Below are 12,836 nucleotides of genomic sequence, written 5' to 3' on the forward strand. Positions count from 1 at the left end.
TATATGGAAAAGTATTGTTCTTTTTATTTGAAGGCTGGGAAAAGGGATGTGATTCATTGTTTTTAAAGGATAAAACCTATACAACTGCGTGTCTTAAGGGCATCATTACCCTCACAGATTTTTTGCTTCCAGAGCTGATGTTTGAAGCTGGCTCATGTCTGCACCAGTTGGAAATCACCACCATCTGAGGCCTGGTCCTATAAAGAAAAAATTCTCTAAGGTTAGTTGTAGCTTTGTATGCAGGGGGTATTCATAGTGAACCTTTCCTGATTGCTGTTCTGTGGCTTTTGTGGAGTGAGAGTTCTCAGTTGAGAGCCCAATGGATGCCTGCAGCAAGGAAGGCACCCGGCAGCACCACAGGGGGTTTTGTCTGGTGTCTTAGCTGGGATACAGGAGCTGAGCAGGAACCTGATAGCTGTGGCCCTGAAATCACAGGGTATTGCCTCTTGCAAGCGAAGCTGAACTGAATAAAATCAGAACACAGACTGTAATGAAAAAACTTGACAGAGAAATTAAACTGTTGAAAAGTATTTTAATATTCTGGTCTGAGACTAAGGGGTAGGGACATTCTTCATTATACTGCCAGTTCTAGAAGAGGAGTTCTAGAAACGCTTTTGTAAAGACTGATTTATTAAAAACTGCAATTCAGCTTGTCTCACAAGAGTGCTGTCACTGTGTTACTTTCAGAAGAAGGAGCTTGAAAATGGATTTTTTTCCGTGTTTTCATGGGTAGAGAGTCAGATACTGTGGGAGGAAACAAATTAAATTTGAGTTTGATCAATTCATATTAAAAGCTGAAGAAAATGGAAGGAGAATGGGAAAAATTAGCTTATTTGTTGTTAATTTGCTGCTTTCTTGGTTTGAGCAATGGCTAATGTACCTGTCCAGTTACTTAAGGACAAACTGTACTGGGCTTTTTCTGATAGCAGTTGAACATGTATCAACAATTCATGGGGTTTAAAACAGATTTTTCCCTAGAAGGAAGCATCAATTCCATACCATAGCCATGCATAAAACTTCACACAAGATGCAGACCCTCAGTCTTCTGTCCAGTATCAACAAAGTTAAGTTCTTGCTCTGTGTATGAATCGACAGGCTTGTCTCAGAAGTGGCTACGAAGGCAGAGAGTCCAGTGCATGCAATGGTATGATGTGGAAGGAAAGAGGGAGAGGATTCAATCTTTTGCTTAAATAACGTTATCAGCATATGGCAGAAGTTGGGAAATGACACCTGTCCTAGAGCACAAGAGCAGAGTGATTTGGAAGTGAGAGGCTGGAGCTGTATGTTGCAGCTATGGCAGTCTGCTAGCAAGGGAACCTCCCTCAGTGCTCTGCCAGGGCCACTCTGCTGTGTGTGGCATCAGGAAGTGGAAAATGGCAATAGCATGCTAAAATACATTTGCACAAAGCAGGAGATTGAGCACCAGAATCTACAAAGATGGATTTTTCAGGAGAATGTGTCCCTGTCCAGCACAGTAATTAATCTTCATCTAATAAGATATAGAGTGCAGTCAAGCATGCATAAATCATTCCATGTTTGTTCTGTTTGTACTGGGCATGGATGGGATTAGAGTGCTTTGGACACTGTTTATGTCAAAGAGGAGAAACACTGTAGTGTTAAGATAAAGAAGGGGAATGCTGCTTTGCTACAGGCAAAACATGCACCTCCATCAGTCTGCAGTCTGCTTCAAACAGCAAATAGTGTTTGGAAGAGCAAAATACTAATTCTAGAAAAGAATTAACTAACAATGTTCTGTACAAATTGAGAAGTTCTGATAGTGCCCCTTAGTGAAAAACACCAGTCTCAAAAGTGGACTGAGGGAGGAGCTCCTCAGGAGAAATCCCAACTCCTTAGTTCTTTGCTGGCTGTGGTGCTCACTCGTGGTGAACTTGGGTCTCCTCTCTGAACTCAGTGTGGCTCAGCCTTCCCAGAGCCTCCTGGCTCCAGCCCTCTGTACGCATCTCTTGTGCGTACGGTGGCATTTGAGTCGTTTGCAGAATCAAGACTTCAAACACTATCGAGATAGTTACAAATCATGTTGGAAGGCACAGTGAGTTGTTACAGCATCACAGTCGTGGTGGTGTGCCAGAGATATCAGCTGTGCTCCCCCTGCTGCACTGAAGGATGGCAGGAGCATCCCTTCCTGTGCACGCATCCATATAATCACAGATGCCGGTGACACTTCAGAAGCAGGTAGTGGGCAGGGAGCTGCATCCAGATTTCAGATGATTCCTCTGAGTTGTCCAGCTGCCTCTGTGCCGTGTCCTGTGGAGTTCGTGGCCCAGGAGTGGGCGTGATGTGCGAGGGCTGTGGCACACAATGCGTAAATGAAATTAAGTGGTAAGGCTGACATGCCAAAGCAGCATTTTGTAGGCACAGCTCCTAGGAGACTTCACAGGGAATTACATACAAAATTTCTGGCATTATACATCATTATAATTCACTGCTATTATATGACCACCAGCTGCTAGCTTAAGCCTACTATAATTTCTGCTCTAGAACAACCAAGCTGAAAGGTAGAATTGTGATGGGAGTCACCTTTCTCATATATTTGCACAATATCTAGTGCAGTGGGGCACTAATAACAATAGAAGGTTTTAGCTTTTAATTTTAATCTTTAGTACTTCTGGGTTAGCATTTGCCTTTAAGTTGACTTAACATTTTGCATGTAATTAGTCTCTGGATCTTTGAAAAGAACTGTTTCTCTTGAGTTTTCTGAGTAGAATGAAATACACTTATTAGCCTGTAACCTTTTTTAAATCCCTCTCCCATATGGTATTCATGTGGCATCACATATAACAATATAGTATAATACCCTGGATAATATGGGCTATCATGAATATTGATGAACAGGGTAATTAAGATCTCTGCGCATAGTGCATGATTACATATGGGCGACCTATTGACGTAATTTCTTGTGATTAAATCAAAATAATATATGACAAACATAAGAGTTCTACCAGCTTATCTGATATTTCAATCCATTTCGTGTTTGGGGAGCATTAATAAGCAGAAAGATTTGGTATTCAAATTAATTCTAGCAGGAAAGAAAACAATTTTGCCTTTTTTTTCTTTACCTGTTGACTTGTGGGACAGATGACAAGCTGATACGTTTCCCTGGAGGCTAACATCTTATGTTCCAGTATACAGGCTTTCATTAAAAAATGATGACTTGTGAGGAGATGCTCATATTCATGTGAACAGAGTGCAGGTGCTCATCTTCTCTAGTGCCTACAGACAGCCTGAAACAACCAGTGTGACAAACAAACCACTACAGCTGAAACAGCTGATAGCAACTTCAACATCAGTGATGAGGATTTATTCGTGTTCTTGTTGGGTTTTATCTCCCAGCATTATAAAAACTTTGGGGTCACTGATTGATGGGTGCTCTTAAGCCATCAAGGCCAGTCCAGCACTGTGATGAACAATGTCTGATTGTCACTCAAGCTCCATCTCAAAGTTAACCACTCTTTTTGCCCTCACTACTCAGAACAGGTCTGCTTCACTCTGGTGATTTAAGAGCTTCTTCTAATTTCCATCCTCGCTTTCTGCACCAGTTCTACCCAATCATTATTATGCCAAAAATCTCTTTTCCATAAATACTTGTGAGCTACCACTGCCTATTGATGTCTCCCCATCAAGTGCTGCAGCTATATCACCTCTCAACCTCACCTCGACTGTCATGGGACAGGCTGTGTATTCACCTGATCAACAGCTCTTCTCTCCACTTGGAATCACTTTCCCTGAACTTTAACCAGCCTTCCAGGGGAGGGTGTACCTCAGCCATATGAAATAGCATTAACACTTCCATATATCCACCTCTTCTTTTCCTCTCTGAGCACTGCCTGCAGTATCTTCCACACACATCCCTTTGGCAGCTGACAGAGACTCCCTAACTTTGACTGGTCCCCACGTCCTTTCTCACCTCAGTGATTCCCAGCTGATGAGCTCTCAGTCTGGAGCAGACAGTCATGTCATTGATCCTGCAGCATTACCTTGCATGCTGAGTAACTTCCCACTCCTGTGCACACTCCTCTGGTTATTGTTGCCACAGGGAAGCAGGGCTGTGCTTTGGGTGTTCAGGAGCACAGAAGGCAGGAGGGATTTTTTTTTTTATATAGAAGAAAGGGAAGAGTGTGAGGAAGTTGAAGGCAAAAAAATCAGATAAATTACCCATTTTCTCCAGAGTTACTTCTGCTAAAGGAAAGGAAAGATGAAACTATGATGATTTTTCCAGCTGACTGTGAATGACATTCTGGTTTGGGAAGTGTTTGGATTATTACTCAACTGAAGTGCTGGGTATAGCAGTTTAATGTTTTGCCTCTCTGCATATTACAAGACTATTTTAGAACTTTTCCTTTATTATTGGTGTAGAAAATGAATTGATTTTAGGGTAATAATACAAATTCTTCTTAGCCCTATTTTATTATATATTCTAAAATAAATTTTTAACATAAGTTTTAATTGCATATTACTTTCTTTGAAAGGGCAAAGATGCTTCAGACTGTTGACTGTGCTTATAGAGACTTGGTTTCTTTTTAATTTTCTTCCATCCCCATTATCCTTTTCCTGTAACTAATTTCAGTATTGCTAAGGAGCTTTCACTCAAATTGACATACATTCAAAACAACTCACTAAAATTAATACATTCTAAATCAGTGCTGCTATTTTTTTCAGTATATTTATTAACTTGGAACACCTCTGAACCTGATATAATGGGAAGGAAGAGTCTTTTCTCTCTTTTCATAAGCAAATTTCCTGGTAAATTGCAACAGAAAATGCTCAGTGCTCCTCATTAATGGATCTGTCTTACACTTCATGTGGCATGACTTGAGCAAAAGGTGGCTTTGCAGCTTACCACAGACACACCTAATGAATTCCTGAGCTGCCCATTTGATCATTGTACAAAGATGACAATTGTCTCGATACCCTGATTAACATGGAACAGAACATATTTATAACAATAGTTTATTCTAAGCCTGGAGATAACACTGCTTTGCTGCTGCCAAGCAGTCAGCGCCCACGGCATGTAATTAGCAACTTCCTTCCACTGGTTTGAAAGGTATTACTGCAATGTATGCAGATAGTGGGATTTTTTAGGCTAAAGTATTGAAAATTAAATAGAAAGTTGTGAAAAGAAACAATAAGTGGGTTTTCCATCTAAAAGATAGTGGCTTTATAGGGAAAATCCCTAAGTGTGGCTGGCTTCCTGTATTGTTTGCTACAGAACAGTCATTACACACTTCACAAGTGAAAGGGTATTGTAACAATACTGGAAAAATGTAGTTCAGTTATCAACTTGAACAGTGTTGAGGTTTTTTTCTTCTCTGAGATAGCCTCTTAGCTGGTTAAATTTTTGACCACAAGCATTTCTTAAATCTTAGGCCACATTTTTCTCCTCATATTGATGAAACATGTAAGGAAAACCTTTCCCAGTTTAACAAGTTTCTGATTAATCCAAAGAGCATTTTAAATCTACAGTAAGTTTGCCTTTTTACTAGTAGCATTTGTAATAGCTTTAAAAAAGTAATCACGAAATGACTAATAACAGGCAGTTGTCTTGATGCTCCTTGTTTTCAAATACCTATCTCAGTTTAATGGCTTCCTGCAAGAAAATTCCAACAAAAATAATACAAATAAAAATGAGTGTTTGGTTAAAAGATATCTCTAAACTTGGAAATGGCAAGACTGGATAAAGTATTTCTTTATTAATGGAAAAGTGTTGCTGTTACAAGTAACGCTCTAAACAATTACCTTTGTGATGTACAGTATAATCAATCTGTCCATTGTATAAGCAATTTGTGCTGGGAGTTGTAGTAATGATCACCATACCAAAAATAACCAAATTTTGCACAGGTTTGAGTGAGACCAAGAGTTCATTTGCAGATGTGGAACCATGCAATGGCCAGAACTGTTTCTTGCAGTAATTGCCTGAAATTGGTGAGACCCTGAGACAAGGTGGGATTCAGTTCATTTGAGGAAGAGAGGCTGCTGGTGATGCAGAAGGACATAGTTCAGGTGAAGACTTGAGTTGGAAGAAAAACATGACTGGTAAAGGGAGCATTCATGTGTAGAGGCCAGCAGTAAGAAAGGCAGAAAGCTGAGTTCTTAGTTCATGGTGGAAGGTAGCAGTTGTCTAGATGAGTCTCAGTTTGCCTGCAGTTCAGTAGGTTTTCCTCTTCCCTAATTTCTTGTCTGGATTTACTACTCATTTTCCTATTTTTTTTGTGAAATACTGTGTGCCAGGCAGAAATCTTGGCCAGAAGCACAGTCAGCGGTGCCTTAAGATGTATTGCTCAAAGAATGGCTAAGACATCATTCCCAGTTCAGGCTGCTCTGACAGCTCAAGAGCAAAAAAACCTGAAAAGTAGCACCAAGAAAGATGAAAGCTGTTAATATTCCTGCCAGAAGCACTCGGTGCTGCAGCTGCTGACGTGCAGTGCTGCAGCTCTCAGCTGTGAGGTGTCTAGCACATCTCTGTGAGCAGCCAAGTGCTTCTGAGGACAGGCGCTCTCCGACACATTACTGACCAGGCTGGCAGTGATAACCTAAAAACAGCTGCTCAGAGAGAAGGGTAGGAGGGAAACCATGAGTTTGAACTCACAGCTGAGAATTTTGGTCACTTGTGGCTGATTTCCAGCCCATGCTTCCTAGCCTGTTGTAGGAAAAATCCATCATAATAGAGAGTCCCCAAAACAAGACTATTCAACAAGGATATTCACCCAGTCAAGAAGCTTAATCTGGGAGAAAATCCCTTTCTGTAGAATACTGAGAGGGCAACAGGATTTCTGGTGGACTTAATTCCAGGGATTAATAATGTCACACATAGTAAACCCTTGTGACAAGTTCTCTTTTCTACTTTAAATCTAGCCCACGGACCTTGCACTGTTTTGTAGCTTAGAAAGCAGTAAAATTTGGGGTATTCAGTGTGTCATGAGAATAAAAGGGAGAAAAAGAGGAGAAAGTAAATAACAGTATTCCTGAATTAAGAGCCATAAATGGATGTTTGGAAAAGCAACATTCAGGTGACTGTAGCTTTTCTCCTTTATGTTTTTGCCTTGAGTTAGTCACAGAAAGGAAGGTTTGGGTAGACAAGCGCCAGTGATGGAGTTAATCCGATGTATTGAACTGTCAGCCATTAGGTGAGTTAACAATCATTGGGCAATTGCGAGGTAAATTAGCTAGATCAAGAGGGCACTTGTAAAATTTATTCATTTTATTTCCCATTTGTGAAAGCTAATGCAGTTCACACAGGGAATTGTAACTCACTCACCTGCAGTAATGGAGCAGCTCCATCTCCAGAGCAAGGGATGCAGGGTATCAGTGAAAAATACAGTGGGACTAACTGTGTTTAACATAGGGTTAGAAAATTCAATAAAGAAAAGCAGCGAGGCTGCAAACACATTAACTGGCATTCTGTCGAGATTTTAACCCTACATTGTTTTGACAAAATATAATTGACCTCACGAAATTTCCACCCTTGTATGCTACCTTTAGACCGGCTCAGAAATCGGCCATACCTAAAGCTGCACCGACGGCGCGGGATTTGGCGGGAGGGTGCGAGTTAAACTTTCCCTCAGCGCGTCTGCACCAGGGGCTTCCTAAATTGGTTTCGGAGGAGCGGGGAAAAAATAATAAAAATCATACTTTATTTAAGACAGGGACTAAGAATCCCACAACCGAGGCAGCAGCGACCCCCATGTGGGACGGGGGCGGCGCAGGTGCCGCGAGAGGCGGAGCCCGCGGGCCGCTGAGGGCGGGCGCAGCCTGAGGGCCCGGGGCCGGAGCCGCCCCCGGCCCGGCCGAGCCTCGGAGGAGGGCGGGCGATGTGGGAGGTGGCGCAGCGGAGCCCCCGCCCGCCCCTCGCCGGCGAGAGCGGCTCCTCCTCCGGGAGGGCGGGCGAGGCTGCCGGGCGGTGCTGCACCCCCGGCGGCAGCCCCGTCGCACCTCCGCGCCCTGGGCGGTTCCGCGCCCGCCGCGCCCCGGCTCTTCTCCCGGAGCAGGCTCTGCGGAGGGCACAGACGGCGGCGGGATCTGAGGCACCTCGCGGGGACATGTCGGCGGAGCGCGCCTGGAGGTAATGAGCGGGGCGGGCGGTGCCCGCTGGCCCGGCGGGGCGAAGCCGCACAGCTCCGCGCTCGCCGGCTCCGTGCCCCCGGCAAAGTTGTGCCCGAGGCGCCGGCAGGCTCCCGCTCCGCTGCGGAAACCGCCCGGGCCCGGAGCGCGGCGGGACGGGGCGGCTCCCGCTGCGGAGGCAGCGTTTACGGGGTTGTTCTATGGGGTTTCTTGGGGTTTGGGTTTGTTGTTTCCCGGCGCACTGAGCATCTGCCTGGCGCGGTCCCCGCACCAGCCTTTCAGTGGCTGGGCTTCTCCCTTTCGCTCTCCTCGCGGACTAGTTCAGCGCAACGCTGTTGCCCTCTAGTGTTTGCGGGAATTGGTTATGGCTCCGTTAGGGGACAAAATTAGTCAGCCTAGTGCAGTAATTATTTATAACTTCAGGTGGTTATAGCTGCTTGGATTCCCCAAGTCCTGTCACAAATTGATGTATGCGGCTGCTCCGTTCAGCTGTCATGTGCAACCCTCGGGAAATGGCAGAAGACTTGTATATTATTCAATTCGATGCCTGATTTTTCTGGATAATTTCTTCAAGTTTTGGTGTGATGGGGTTGTCTCTTCCTAATAGAATGGTAAGTGAAAGAAATAGGATTTCTCTCACTGTCAACATCCCCGGTCAAGTGTCTCGGAAGAAATGGTGCTAACTCTGCCGTATTAACTCTTTACACTTGGCAGTTGTGGGAGAAAACAGAGGGGAAGTAAAGGTGTGGGCATGGACGGGACAGTGCGCTGGACATTTATCTCAGAGACCCTGGGCAAATCATTTATTCTTTAGATAGTGCTGTTTTTTTCAATTGCTGAAAAATAACAGGGTTTATCTCAGAAAAATTGTGTGATGTCAAGAGCTTAAAGATCTTTCCGTAGAAGGTGTTGTATGAGAGTAATTTGAAGACTAAACCAAACTTCTGTGTTCTGTTAAAGTCTTTAAAACCTTCTTTTAAACTATTTTTAAACATTGTATGTTTAATCTTTATAAATATTTTTTCTTGACAAACTTGAATGCTTGAATCCCTGTGCTGTAAGGATCTCTAGTACTGAGTTAAGCAATGCAGCATGGAACTTAGGGTATCACAGGTACAGTAGAAACTAGGAACTGCTTGCCTCAAGGACTTGAAAAAAAAATTCTATCCACCAGAATTGCTGTGCTGTCTGAACCATTCCCTTTTTTTCTAACAGCTATGAGGGAATGTAAGCCTTTCAATAATCACACATTCCAGGGTTTGTTATGTGATACTAAAGGGTCTCAAAGACTTCCCTTGACAGCTCATGTCTCATATCACCTTTTTACAAGTTGAAAATGTCTTTTTAATATGCAGTTGTAAGGTCTCATTCTCAGCCTGGATTTGCTCATATGAGCTGTTAATGCTTGAATATTTTAGTCAGTAAAATAATGTTGGTATTTTCGTAACTGATTTAAAAATCTGAGCCCTGCTGTTCACCCCAGCTTTGGTTGTGTTCAGTTGTACTTGCTGCTTCCTACCATGTCGTTTGTATATCCAGAGATTTCCTTTTTAGTAACACTAAAATGACTTCAGAATACTTCTTTTGAAGTTGTATTTCATTGTGACTGGCCAGAGCAGACCTCTATGTTCAGAGCAGTTAAGCAGCATTCTAATCAGTGGAGATTTAAATGTCTATAGTAATATGCTAACCAGTATGCCTCCTTTTATTCTGCTCTTTAAAACTCATCCTTCATGTAATACATCCCCAGCATGTCACTAGCACTGGGGTAGAGTCTGGGTTGGTAAAGAACAGAAAGAGAATATAGTGATAGGGATTATTAGAAGAAAGTTATTAAAAACATGTCCCCAGATAAATGCAGTATACATCAGTAATATTGCTGACTGCTCAATCCAGAACTAGCACGTTTTTAGTAGTTCTTGATGAAAAGGATTTTTGTTACCCTTTAAGAGTAAGTTTTTTACCTGTATGTGTGACCCAACCTTATTGTTTCTACTCAAGAGTCACAGTAAACTGTTGCCCTAGCACAGGCCTGATGTGAGACCAAACCAGTTTTCTTACTGTGCTTTGATAAATTTGATTTGGGAACAATTTCTCACATATTTATGAATATTGTAGTTGAACACATTGTTTTAATCTTGATATTACGACAGCGGAAAAAAGTTTCTTGTCATTTAAAAAAATTGTGTTGATACTCATGATTCAACTTGGATAGACATTTTTTTTAAATTCTATGCAGTTTTATGTGCCTGTGCAGTTTCTTACTTGAGCATTTGTTTTTACTGGATTGAGAACCCCTATGAAGAATTCAGTAGGCTGCGTTCCCAGCCTGTGTTGTCTCCTGGAAGAGTTTCCGTTAGGGTTATCAGGGGGAAATGATTTACAGAAGTCAAGAATTTGGTCGTTTATGCTTAGCAATGAAACAACAAACTTGGGAAAGCTGCAAGTGGTAGGAGCTCCTTTGTGGTGTGCTTTGGGTCTTTGGGGTTCCTCACAGTATTTGTTCTGTCATCGGTGCTACTTTGTTAGTGAGTTTAAAACACCTGAAACAAAACAAACAGAACAAATTGTAAACCCACCAAACCAATCCAAATTGAAGATCTCTATTCAAATGCATTTATTTCATGCTGGTTGCCTGCAGATGCCTGTAATTGTGAGTGCCCAGCAGTGTGTTCAGAATGGTAAATCTTCTGCTTAATAGGGTGATATTTCTTTCCTGTACCAGCAAGATTTTCACAAGAGCTGGTTCTGGGCTGCAGAAACCACTTCTGCAGTAGATGACAAGAACATTGAGCCTTGCTGTCTGTGTTCATAACAAAATGCAAAACTTGCTTCCGTGACTCAGCTTTCCCTCAGCAAGATCTTCTCCACAGTGAGTCTGTGAGTTAAAAACCAAATTCTGAATATTCAAAGATGCTAATTTTCACCTTAAGGGAGCATTTTGATACCTCCTGCTTTGAGCAGCAGAGGTAAAAGGTCCTGGTCTGAATTTTAACACGGTAGCATGAAAATGCAAAATAGGAGATCAAATGCAGGTTCTTCTAAAGAAATAAAGTTCTAGATAAAAAAACCAACAGGCCAATTTTTGCTTCAAACCATTAAAAAATACAATCGAAATTATTTTATAGATAAAATTTATTGCAACATCAGCATTACAGAACTTTGGATTCATATAATTTCTGATTCCTGTTTTCAAGTACTTTGAGGTACAGGTAGAACCATATTCCTCTGTCACAGAATTCCACATGACTGTAGAAATCAAGAAGAGCTAAAACTGCTGATGTTATCTATGGGTCTTTTTCATGTTTTTTCACCAAAATAATACTAACAAGCTTGAACTCTAGCAAAGACTTTCTACACTCTTTAAGCCTTTTTCTTATATTTATTCTTATTTTTTTTTTATTTATTGAAGCTATTATGACTTCTCCTTTTTTTTGGTAAAGTATTGTATTCTTTGGTCATGAAAGCAAGGCTCCTCAAGAGCTGACCTCTTCTGAAATGTGGCTTCTCACACCTTACTCACTGTAGCTACGTTACACTTTTTGTCTGGTTTTACTGTAGGGAATGACAGCAAGCAGGGAGCATCTTCCCTGAAGCCCTGTCTAGAGATGTGATAAAGGTCACTGTCATGATCTCCATAGGTCCTACAGTGTGTGGTGTGGTGCATCCCAAGGATGTCACTGTCAGGGGGGTGCATTGTGAGTTATTTTAGCATGTTGCTCTAATACAGCACTAGAGTATCCAGCAAGTACTATTGCTCAGGGGAAATGCTGCTGTCCCTCTAGGAAAGCAACTGTCAAGGCTTTGAGACTGTTGATATTGTAAAACACACGTTCTCTTTCAAATTTTTGTTTTCTTCTTGCTGTGTTCTTTGGAACTCCTGCCATGCAAATCAGTCCTTAAGCAAGTGAAAATTTCCTAAGCCTCAACCTTGTGCCTTGCTCTGTTCCATCCCACTTCCTGACTGCCTTCAGCAGGGAGTGTGCCAAGTCTGGCTTTGTCCTGCTGCCTCAGAGAATTCCTTACTCCTCACAGTCAAACCTCACATCTGTCTTGGCAGTTCCAGCCACTCCTCCTTACAGCTGCACTCTGTAGCCCCAGGGGGTACCTGCAATTAGGAGCCAATGACACGGCTTTTCTTGAAGCCTGCACGGTTTTCTGGGCTGGCTCCAGATTTTTCTCTCTATGGAATGGCATTAGGAACTGTGTCCTTGCTGCAAATGTTTCTTGGGATGCAACCCTTGTGTAATACCCAGTTCAAACAGCTCTTACTTACTATGAGCTTAGGTCAGTGTCAATTCTCTTTTTTTCCATGTATAGACCAACCAGATCTGTGGTTATCAAAGAGTAATAGGTGTACGTACAGCTTTTCTACAGAATGCAGTCAGTGTTAATTTTCGGCACTGAAATCTTGTGTTTCTTGGCGTTGAGGCAGCTGAATTGGAAATGAAGAGAACCCTTCATGTATGTAATGAAAAATCATCTGTGTGGAAACCTCTCTCTGGTGTTAACTCATTCAGGATGGAGTTTCTCTTTGTCACCTGACTTTTTACCATGTTGAATATCTCTGTTATGCTATGCAGACTGATATTCTTGAAGCTAGTGTGGCAAGGATTGGACATTTCAGTTATTAATGTCAAGTTCTTCTAAAGGTACTTCTATATCGTTGTTTGGTCTTTATGCATTCTTCAGATTTTTTTCAGATAGAAACCAGGTAGCTGGGGTTATGTTATTTCAGTCTAACACTAATTAGTGAGCCT

General features: G+C 42.2%; 1 protein-coding gene across 1 annotated transcript in view; it reads left to right on the top strand.

The window, feature by feature from the left end:
* Positions 1 to 7,828: 7,828 nt before the first annotated feature.
* LOC120502545 (bifunctional heparan sulfate N-deacetylase/N-sulfotransferase 3) overlaps positions 7,829 to 12,836 on the top strand; it is a 52,080-nt gene continuing 47,072 nt past the window's right edge. The window contains exon 1 of the mRNA XM_039710052.1: positions 7,829 to 8,077. The gene's annotated coding sequence lies outside the window, so the exon portion shown is untranslated. The remainder of the gene's footprint in view (positions 8,078 to 12,836) is intronic.

Source organism: Passer montanus, unplaced genomic scaffold (assembly GCF_014805655.1).
Source record: "Passer montanus isolate IOZ18808 unplaced genomic scaffold, ASM1480565v1 scaffold221, whole genome shotgun sequence".
Classification (NCBI taxonomy): Eukaryota; Metazoa; Chordata; class Aves; order Passeriformes; family Passeridae; genus Passer; species Passer montanus.